Source organism: Artemia franciscana, unplaced genomic scaffold (assembly GCF_032884065.1).
Source record: "Artemia franciscana unplaced genomic scaffold, ASM3288406v1 PGA_scaffold_36, whole genome shotgun sequence".
NCBI classification, from domain to species: Eukaryota; Metazoa; Arthropoda; class Branchiopoda; order Anostraca; family Artemiidae; genus Artemia; species Artemia franciscana.
Window position 1 is genome coordinate 519962 of NW_027062672.1, and position 11585 is coordinate 531546.

The window sequence follows — 11585 nt, forward strand, 5'->3', positions numbered from 1 at the left end:
GCACTTGGTCTCTCACCGAGGCTGAAAAAAAACCGTATTGCAGTGTATACGCAAAAGTTCAATGAATACTTTAGTCCATCTGCAAATCCAATCTTCTCACGTTATGTTTTCCACAAACGGGATCAGAACGACATTGAAATTGTGGAACAGTATGTGACAGATCTAAAACTTTTGGTTCGTGATTGCGAGTACAGTGCTGCAATCCGTGATGAAATGGTACGAGATAGACTTATCTGTGGAGTTAAGTCACCAAAGATACGTGAAAAACTACTGCAGATGGGTCCAACAATAACTCTTCCCCAAGCAATCACTACTGCTCGAGCCCACACAGAAACCCAGGCACAACTAAAGTCGATGTCAACAGCAGCGACATCCAACCACGAAATACAAATCAAGCAGGAAATCGACCTCGTCCAGAATAACAAACAATCCAAAGGACCTGCCAGACCCAACATGGCAAGAAGACAAGATTGCTATTTGTGTGGTGGGGATTATTCACCCATGCACAAATGTCCCGCAAAAGGGAAAATTTGCAGCAAGTGCAACAAAATGAACCATTTCGTAAAAGTATACAGAAGCGAAAAGAAATCTATCAACTCGATCGAGTCAAACAAAGAAGACCCAAATGATGTAAGGTGCAGTGATGATGAACTCTTTATTCACGAGGTGTCGATAGAAAATGCAGATGACCAACCCTACTCAGTCCTGCGCATCGACCAACAAATCAGCGTCAGATTCAAGGTAGATACTGGGGCTCAAGCCAACATCCTCACAAAATCTCTACTGAACAACATCAAGCCTAGCCCACAGATCCACCCTACCCGCCAAATCCTTACCAGTTTCTGTGGACAGAAGATCCCAATACTTGGTACTTGCCAGCTCTTTTGCTCCCACAGCAATGGTAACAGTGAGCTGCTTACCTTTTTCATATTAGAAGAAGCACCCACACCAATCTTGGGGTTCGTTGCTAGTCGTAAGTTGCAGCTGATAAAATGCATCTTTACTTTCAATATAAGACGACCTGTTTACTGAATTTGTGGATCTCTTTAATGGAATTGGGAAATTGAGAGGTGAATGCAAGATTGTTCTGAAAAAAAGGAGCACAACCAACAGTCCAACCAACGAAACACATCCCTGTTGCAGTCCTATCAAGGTTCAAGGAAGAACTAGAGCGTATGGAACGCCTAGGTGTCATAGAAAAGGTCACTCACCCTACAGACTGAGTTAATTCTGTTGTGATTGTCGAGAAACCAGACAAGTCACTTCGGATCTGTATTGACCCGCATGACCTGAATAAAGCTATAAAAAGGCCACATCATCCTATGCCGACCTTTGATGAGGCTATTCAAAAGCATGAAGGAGCGAAATTCTTCAAAAAATTTGGCCTGATTTCCGATCAAGATGAATTCCAGAGGCGAATGGAAGAAGTGTTTGAGGGGGTACCCGGATTCTCAGTCATAGTTGACGATATCATAATTTCAGGAAAATCCGAAACTGAACATGATGTGAACACACGAGCTGCACTCACCAGAGCCAGAGAACGGACTGTAAAATTGAATAAAGCAAAATGCATACTCAAGTCCGAATCAATACCTTACTTTGGTCATGTGATCTCTAAGGATGGCATCCATCCTGATCCGAACAAAGTTAACGCACTGAAGGAAATGCCCCGACCACGCAACCGCAAGGAACTTCAGACATTATTAGGGATACTAAACTACCTGTCCCGTTACATCCCAAATCTATCATCCCAGAATGAACCACTACGAACTCTATCAAAGCAGCAGAAGTTCGTATGGGAGGAAGTACATGACAACGCGTTCGATACTATCAAAAAATCAATATGTAGCACCATATCCCCTTTTAATCCCTCAGTTGGTAACCTAGAGTTACCAACTGAGTTGATGCTTCCAAATCAGGGCTTGGAGCTGTCCTTATTCAGAACGAGAACATCATTTCGTTTTCCTCCCGCTCATTGAATACAACAGAGCAGAAATACTCTCAGATCGAAAAGGAACTTTACGCCATCGTTTTTGGAATTCGTCACTTCCATTAGTACCTGTATGGCCATAGCTTTGTTGTAATCACTGACCACAAACCACTTGAAACGCTTATTAATCGACCAATGCAAAAATCATCTCCCCGTCTCCAAAGAATGTTGCTCCAGATTCAGCCATATGATCTTACAGTCATTTTCCGGCCTGGTAAAGAGATCCCAGTCCCAGACACACTGTCCCGCCTATACCTTCAAAGCCAAGATGAAAGTCTACAAAAAGAAACTGAATCATATGTCCACTCCGTCATGAGCCTCACTCCCATCAGTCCTGCAAGGCTATTGCAATTGAAGAAAGAAACACTCTTAGACCCTATCCTAGCATGTCTTGCAGACACAATCAAATCAGAATGGTCATCAACAAAAGCTCAAACACCTTCCCTCATCGCACAATACTTCAGTTCCAAGCATGAACTCACTGTGATTGATGGAATCATTCTAAAAGGAGATCGCTTAGTAATCCCCAAAATCCTCCGCCCTGATATCTTGCACATCATGCATGCTTCCCATCTCGGTATTGAAAAAACGAAGCAAAGGGCTAGAACAATCGTTTATTGACCAGGGATGTCTGAAAATATCGAAGAATACATCAAACATTGCCCAGCATGCCAAGCGTACCAAAGGAACAACTAGAAAGAATCTCTCAAGCCTCATGGTATTCCTAACCACCTATGGGAACATGTTGGAATAGACATGTTCTATCTGGAAGGAAGTCACTTCCTCGTTACGGTTGACTATTACAGTCGAATTTTCGAAGTTGATTGAATAGGGACAGCTGCCTCTTCCCATCAAGTCATATCCCGTCTAAAAGACCATTTCGCAAGGCATGGGATCCCTCGCATCATTACTTCAGACAATGGTCCACATTTCAACTCCCTTATATTTCAAGACTTTACCAACAGGTGGTCCATTGAGCACAGAACGTCGAGTCCCTATCATGCCCAGTCAAACGGATTGGCAGAGAAAGCCGTTGGGATAGCAAAAAACATGATAAAGAAGACCCGATTTTGCAGAAGCGAAATGAGCAATGCCCTTCTTGAGTACAGAAATACCCCAGTAGATGGAATGGCGTCTCCTGCCCAGCTATTAATGAGTAGGAACTTGCGATGAACAATACCCTGTACCCTTGAGTATCTCACTCCCAAATTAGTTCCCAAATGTGAATTCGTTGAAAGTCACCTGGAGTGCCAACTAAGGCAGCAAAAGTACTACAATCGTCACTCAAAGGACCTTCAAGAACTGAAACTAGGGCAATCTGTGGAAGCACAGATCCAAGGAAAATCTTGGGAACCAGCTGTCGACTTGCACAAACACGAACTGCGAAGATCGTACGTCGTACAAACTCAAGATATGAAAGCATATCATCGAAACCGAAAATACCTGAGAATATCCCCAGATGACACAGATCTAGAGCAATATCAGCATACCAACTCAAATGGGGTACCGCAGTTGAATTCCACATCATCTCCAAACGCGTTTTCAACCCCGTCAAAAAGCCCACCCCCAACTGTCCTTATTCAAGCCCCAGGGTCAAGCCCAAAAGAAGGTAGCCATATTCAGGACGAAGTACCGCCACTCGCCATGACACGTCTTGGGAGAATAATCAGACCTCCAAAAAGGCTTAATTTATAAGTTGTCGTTGTTTTTTTGTTTCTTTTTTGGTTTTATTTCCTTTCTTTTCCCTTTTTGGGGAAGAAAGGGTGGATACACGTAAATGGAAGATTTTGGTTAAGTTTTGTTGTCATGTTAAAGTGTCCAGAAGAAAGGAGATGTAACATCCTCCTGCTTGTTATGTTGTGCATATGCTTTAGCTTATGTTATGCTACGCTACGCTTGTGCTTATATTATGCTTTACTTTGCAGATTGTTGTAACCTGGGTTTCTAATATACTGCTTAACAATTGACGAGACGGAAATTTCTACACTACCTTCGACCAGGACAGGTCTGAAGTCACTACCATACTTTCCTTTCAGATTCTCAATGTGCCAGTAGAATATCTTACTATTGTACTATTAGGCTGCATGTTATCCATAGCCCCATTTTATTTCTTCTTAATCTATAATTTACTGCAGTCTCTCTTCCCTTATATTCCTAATATTATTGTACAGTTTTTTACTCAGAACATTTCAGACAAAACCCTCCTATCAACATGAAAACCTTTTGACCAGTATTCCTTGCTTTTTTCTAACTTTACTCCCTGAGACATCTTCCACTTCAATAAAATAGGGAGTAGCTTGTTTTCTTGGAGTACGTGTGTGTTTGTTGGGCGGGGGGGAAGGGGTAGGATGGGCCTGATCCCCTCTGGGAAGCTTGTAAGACAATGGTTGAAATGTCGAAATTTTAATCTTTTAGTTCTCTTTAAACTAACTGGATAGATATGCCAGTGCCAAAAACTGTTTGTCTTGTTTGTTTCCAGTAATGAATAATGAAATTGGGAAGAGAAGACTGCGTTCCAATACTATTATGTGAGGTTGTAAAAACTCCAATTAGCAGCCAGAATAACTCAATTGTAAATTTTAGCCAACGAAATCTACTTTTTTCGTTACTTTTCATTACTTTCAAGATGATTATGGTATTTATGCTCTATGTTATCTGTATATGCATGCTAAACATGATCAGTTGGTCTTTTATCAAAAGATGCTTCTTGTTCTCTAACAGGGGCTACACAAATAGTCTGAGAAATTGCCAGCAATCAGGGTTGCCCATTTCGAGATTGGGGCACTTACTCTCTCTCTCTAGTTTAAAAAAAATGGCTGGAACAGCAGGACAATTATAAGCTGTGCTCCCCTAATTTTCAGTAACTAGTGTACGATAGTGTACAGTATACGATAGATATAACAGTATAAGATAGATATAATACGAAAAACTACTGATAAATTTCTGTAGTGTGTGATTTCTGTTTAAATGTATGATTTTTGTGAAAAAACTGAATTTAGCTCTATGCTACGATAGTTTTTAAATATACCGATCTCTCTCTCTCTCTCTCTCTCTAGTAATTGGATCTTAATTAGAAGATGATTATGGTATTTATGCTCTTTGTTATCTGTATATGCATGCTAGATGCTTAGAGAAGAAGATGCTTCTTCTTCTCTAACAGGGGCTACACAAATAGTCTGAGAAATTGCCAGCAATCAGGGTTGCCCATTTCGAGATTGGGGCACTTACTCTCTCTCTCTAGTTTTAAAAAAATGGGTGGAACAGCAGGACAATTATAGGCTGTGCTCCCCTAATTTTCAGTAACTAGTGTCCCTAAATGGATAAATTTCGTTATATTCTCTGTATAAGACTTTGTTAATCTGAGAAGGAAATGTATTACAGATTTGGATATAATATTAGCAATATCACCATGGTGTACTCAAATGATAAACTGTGACATGGACAGAGCTAAGGAGCTGGTTTGTCTTATTTATTTTGTATCTGCTCAGATTTCTTGCAGTTTATCTTTTGATGCTAGCAGTTGAATTATAAGAGAGTATAAATTGAGCTGTGTGCACGTATGGTCAGCAATACTCTTGGCTGTTAGTGGAATTTTGTGGCGTTTGAAGCATTCTAGCATTTTACATTGCAGGGTATACTGTGCAGAAGTCAGCATATTACATTCAAATAAGCAATGATCTATTGTTTCATTTTTAAGATTAAATGACCTACAAAGGAGGAAGAGGGAACTTCACCACTTGAATTTGAGATCTTATATGAAAACGCCAGAGAATTTAGCCCATTTGAACCTGACCGAATTCTATGATAAATCTTGGAAAGATGCTTGCTGGGGAGAGGTGATAGGGATGTATGCTTATTATCTATCAGTACCTCTTTAAGTTTCCAGTGGTAAATATCTCTAATGGGGATTGGTCTCCCACTTGGCATGTCAATATTTAAAGCATTTTTTGCTATTTCATCTGCCTTATGGTTACCTGTTATACCCAAATGGCTTGGAATATACTTAAAATGAGTTAAAATAACTTTTACCTTACCTTAAATCGCATTGTCCAGCGAAATAAGGATTAAATCCTGTAGAATCGCTGGTTAGTGATGATCATCATATATTAATTGTCATATATTAATTAATTGATAACTATTTGAGTAAACCCTCCTAATTTTTGTGATTTGACATTGCTGAGACTCAGATAATAAGCCTGTTTTGTCAATAGCAAATTATAGGTTATGATGATGCCGATGATGGCTATGATGATGACAACCCCAACACAAAAGGAATCTGGCACTAAACCGCAAGTGAAAACCATCTGGTATAGAAGAGTGAGATGCTCAAGGACCCTTTGGCTGCCATGAGCTAAATGCATGCCACACACTTGATCAACGCCTCGAGAGAACTTCTTCTTTGCTTTAATCATCGCCAACCGAACATCAGAAACAGTTACCACAAACCCGAGTGAAGGCGATGCTTCACTTAACAAGAGGTCAAGGTTATCTTCATATTTCGACACAAGCTGAGCGCCGGGAGCTGCAAATTCTAACTTGTAATAACTATTCCACTGTGCTTCTGTGGCACCAAATGTTACGTTGCATTTGGGTTACATTTCAGCGTGTTACTCTTTTCATCCAGAATGGTAGTATTGTGCTTCTACAGGCATTTGGCAAATTTTCTTTTCAGATAAATAGTTACATATCTCTATCTCATATTAGCTGGTCGACTACTTGAGATAGGTTGCTTTTCTTTTAGTTAATTTTCTAGTTTTCGTCGTGGAAAGTCTAAGAAATGACGTGTAAATGAAAGCAAGATATAAAATGCAAAAACCTATTTCATAGTCCTGGCAGTGTGAGGAGATGGATGTAAAATGCAATTGGCAAGAAATAAGATAAGAATAAATAAGCTAATCGACAAATGTTTAAGCATGTGGACAGATTTAATATTAGAGATTAAGGCCATTCGATACCTCAAAAATAATTTTGTGATTATCCGTTTCGGCTGACTGTCTCAAAGACAAACACCCAATAGACAATTTTCCCAATATCACTGGGAACTCCCAAATCAATTTTGTTAAAAATTGATAGGCATCCTACAGCATAAATAATATGTAACCTTGTGTCAGCAAAAAGCTATTACCATAACAGGGAACTTCCAAAATATCAAATTACTCAAATAATACATCCTTTTAGCTGATTTTTAATGTTTCCCAAGCAGCTGTGCAGGAATATTTTTAGGGACTTTAAGCTCTTTCCTGAACTTTAAAAAGAATATTCTGCTTCGTTTAATCGAAAAAAATTACTCTTTGAAATGATTTAAGTTCTGTTAAATATGAATATCTATCTCCAGCACAAAATGGGAAAGTTTAAATGTTTTTTTCTAAGATTTCTGAAAAAGTGGGTGTCGGCTATTAGTTTTCTGTCTTTTATTTGGATATTTTATCCAAGCTCTACAGGTTGTGGCAAGACCACCCACTTAATTCCAAATAGTTTGGCCTCACAAACGAAAAAAGCTCAAAATGGGTAAGATATGGCAGTTCTTTACGGTGCTGCAACCTCTTAAATAAAATTTTATTCTTAAACTGGGGTCTTGCAAGATAAATCATTTATTAAAAAAATAACCTTTGAAACACCTTTGAAAGTCTAAACCTGGACTAGATGAATCTTCGGAAGAAAAAGAAGTTTTATCCTACCATCTGAACAATCATAGGCAGCGCAATAGCACTACCTAAGTAAAGAGCGATGTGGGCACAATTTACTATTTATTTTTATTCTTTCAACTAAAGCACTTCGTGTCGAAGAAGTTGTCATAGAAACTTCAAAAGGGTGCATTCAATTCGAAATTGAAAGGGCCAGTGCCCTTTTCAATTATCGAAAGTGATCGAATGGCAACTAACCCCCCTCCCACGATCACCATGTCCCCAAACACATCCAATCGAAATTCTGAGTTAGCCATTTTGTTCAAAGTAGATGTGGGCACAATTCACTATTTATTTTTATTCTTTCGACCAAGGCACTTCGTATCGAACAAGTTGTCGTAGAAACTTACAAAAGGGTGCATTCAATTAGAAATTAAAAGGGCCAGTGCCTTTTTTAACTGTCAAAAGTGATCGATGGGCAACTAACCCACCTCCCACGCCCACCATTTCCCCAAACACATCCAATCGAAATTCTCAGATGAGCCATTTTGTTCAACATAGTTGAAATATCAGGAAACTATGTATATGAGGATGACAACCCCCCACGACCCTTTGTGCAAGGATTGCAAGTTATGCCCTGGGGTGGAAAAGGTATATATGTAAAGGGTGATCGTATAAACTTCAGAGGAGGCTCATTGCGCTGGTAATCAGAAGTTCCAGTGCCCGAAAGGGTGACAGATACAAGGGCTCATATAATGAGCCTTCGGGGAAAGGTTCGTAAGTTATGCCCTGGGGCATATCTGGGAAATATAGAAAGCCTATAACCTTTGAGGGTGCTCATTGGATTGGTAATCACAAGTTCTAGGGCATTTTTAAGACTCAGAGTGATTGGAGGGTGGATAACCCCTCCCCCACACCTCGTATTTTCCCGAAATACATCTGACAGAAATTTTGAGACGGCCATTTTTTCCCGTAGAAACTTCGAAAACAGCTGATTTGATTGGAAATTGAAAGTTAGTGCCCTATTTAGTAGTCAAACGCGATGGAGGGCAAAAACCCCCTTGCAAGCCCCCTATTTCCTCAAACCCATCCAATAAAAACTTTGAGATTTTCATTGTGTTCAACGTAATTGAAAGGTCTGGATATTATCTCTTTGAGGATGACATCCTCCCCACATCCCTCTGGGCAAGGGTTGTAAGTTATGCCCATATAAGGTATATCTCTAGCATCCAACCTAGCATTTGTGCATCCTGGTTGCTACTTGGTGAACCAAATTTTTCTTTCGGGCCGTTAACTCCTTAAATAGGGATGGTTAGACACATACTTGTTTGTTCCGAATATAGAATGAGATTCTTTTCGAACTCTGTGAAGCGTGGAGGGTGCAATTGCTCGTTCCATGCAGGAGCAGAAAAGTTTGCCAAAATTGATACAGCTAAATGGTGTTAGTGCTTGTGTTGTCCTGACGGCTCCTCTAACCAAATTTCAACCAGTAAATTCTTTAAACTCACCTGTTTTACTTTTACCTCACCACCTCACCTCACCTCCGTTCTCCAAATTGAAGAAACAAGGACGCTTAGTATCCTAAGCTTCTTCCTACCTCCAGTATGAAGTGACATCCCCCCTCTTGAAGTTTCTTGTCAGATTGAGGGCAGTGCCGTTTTTACCATTGACCCATCCTCTACTCTTGACACCACCAATGAAAAATTAAACTCCTGCTTACGTGAGGTATCTGTTCAGACCGAACCCTTCTCAGGTTTTGCCAGTGATAATAAAACGTAATCAAATCTCTTTGTAAAAGATTTTGCTTGTCAGACAGAATCTATCAGTTTCTTCAAACACTTCAACACTTCAGAGACGTCAACAGGTTGGTTTTTGGACCTCAGGCTCTCTGAATGTGCAATAAACAGTTTAAATGATAAATAATAAAAACAATGACAAAAATCTCTGGATATTTCGATCACATTCACATTGATCGTCATAGTAAAGTAGTACAAAAAAACGATTGTGTATGATCATGATTGTGTATGTGATCGAAATGTCGTATGTGCATTTACAAATTTAAATAAACTTCTTAAGTGTTAGTGGATTTTGGTCTTAAGCTTATTATCGTGCAGTCTATAATTTACAGATTTAAACAATGAAAACAGAAAGAAATGAGGGCAATAAAGCATATCTTTTGATATTAACATTTTAACGACAAACATAAAACAAGCAGAAATACTTCTAAATACGAGAGGATTCGGATCATATCTTATAGTTTAACTGGTGGTTTATTGAAAACTCATCAGAAGACAACAATTATAGGTTGTTTTTAACTACGAGTGTTTTATTCACCTTGTCTTTAAAAAAATCTGACTTGAAATATTGTTTAGCAAAAATATGCGTAAATGAACCCTTTCATTCTCGAAGCATTGTGTTAAACAGGCGAAATACTAAACACAATAAAATCCCTATCTCGCTATTTAAGATTAAATAAAAAAAACTATTTTTTTTAGCTGAAAGTAAGGAGCGACATTAAAACTTAAAACGGACAGAAATTACTCCGTATATAAAATGGGTTGTCCCCTCCGCAATCCCTCGCTCTTTACGCTAAAGCTTTTAATTGTGTTAAAAAGTAGAATTGTGGCAAAGAGTCAAACTTCAGAGTCAATTTTTTAGAGTTTTGGTTACTATTGAGCCGGGTCACTCCTTACTACAGTTCGTTACCACGAACTGTTTGATCTTTTATAACCTATTTTAAAATAAAGATAAATCAAAAACTGCTGTTACTACTCTACGGCGTTCCTAAAAGTGGGAGCCTTGTTTTGCAACTCAGCGAAAAAAAAAAAACGAATTTCATGTATGAAGTCCCCGCAAAGAAAGATTCCAGCATATGGGTATTTAGTTCTGATGAGGTCGCAACTTTGTTGGAGATATTCCACTAGATGTTGCCGGTATGGTCCTCTTGGAGGGAAATAAACCGTGGCATATATCAGTGACGGTATATGATTGACGATACATAAATAATTGAAGCAATTTTAAATACTAATTGCTTTTTCATTATATGTTTGTTAATTGCATGTCTTTTACGATCGAAAATCCTGGTACATTCTATGGGGTTAGGACTCCAAATCCTTATTGCCAAATATGACAAAAGTATGTACTGTTTGATTATAGAATGAAAGAATTGTTGTTTGCTTGGATGTAATTCTCTTTGGAGAAACATTTACAAAACTTAGAGGGGATATTGTAGTTTTCAAAACCTAAAAAAAGGTTTTTTTTTACTCTTATTAATGAAAAACCTCAAAGTATTTTTGAATCAAAACTCAAAAATGAATGCAAAGCATGGGCAGGGATAGAAAAATCTAAGGAGGTCTAGGAACAAGTTCAATTGTCCTTTTAACTCTTGGAAATTATATACTAGCAATCCAACCAAATTACTTTCAAATTTTGATAAAAGAAAATTTTATATTTTGTCTAGTTTTCCAAAATATTACACTCCTAAATAGCCAAATATCTTTGTATACATTTTAAGAGAATTAGGACCCATAACTAGTTAAGGAAAGGATAGGAGCATCCCTTAAAATTTTTCTGAAGGACTCCCAACTAGATTTAAATTGCATTACCTCCATGTTGATTTTTACCACTGAGAAAAATTCCTTTCTCTTAAGTCAGGTTACTGTGTAAATCCACGAATATCAAGAACTGTTAAAGATTTCATGTTACTCTTTTCTTGTACTCTTAATGTAATATAGCATTTTAATTTTATTATCATATATTCAACACATTGGCCTATGTAAAGGGGCACACCAGGTGCCATAAGTCTATAATCGGCCACCAGAATAAGGAATGTATCTAATTTAATTAAATTTTTGCCCAATTTTTTTTTTGTAGGCTACCCCCTAACAAAGATTAACCAGCCATACACACCTACAATGAATTCTTTCTGGTACTTATACTTCAAAAATATGTGATGAAAACTATCGCTTTTC

At 38.4% G+C, this 11585-nt stretch overlaps 1 protein-coding gene across 1 annotated transcript in view; it reads left to right on the top strand.

The window, feature by feature from the left end:
- The window catches only part of LOC136041737 (xylulose kinase-like), a 114634-nt gene that overhangs the window by 102686 nt on the left and 363 nt on the right, over positions 1-11585 (top strand). The window lies entirely within an intron of this gene.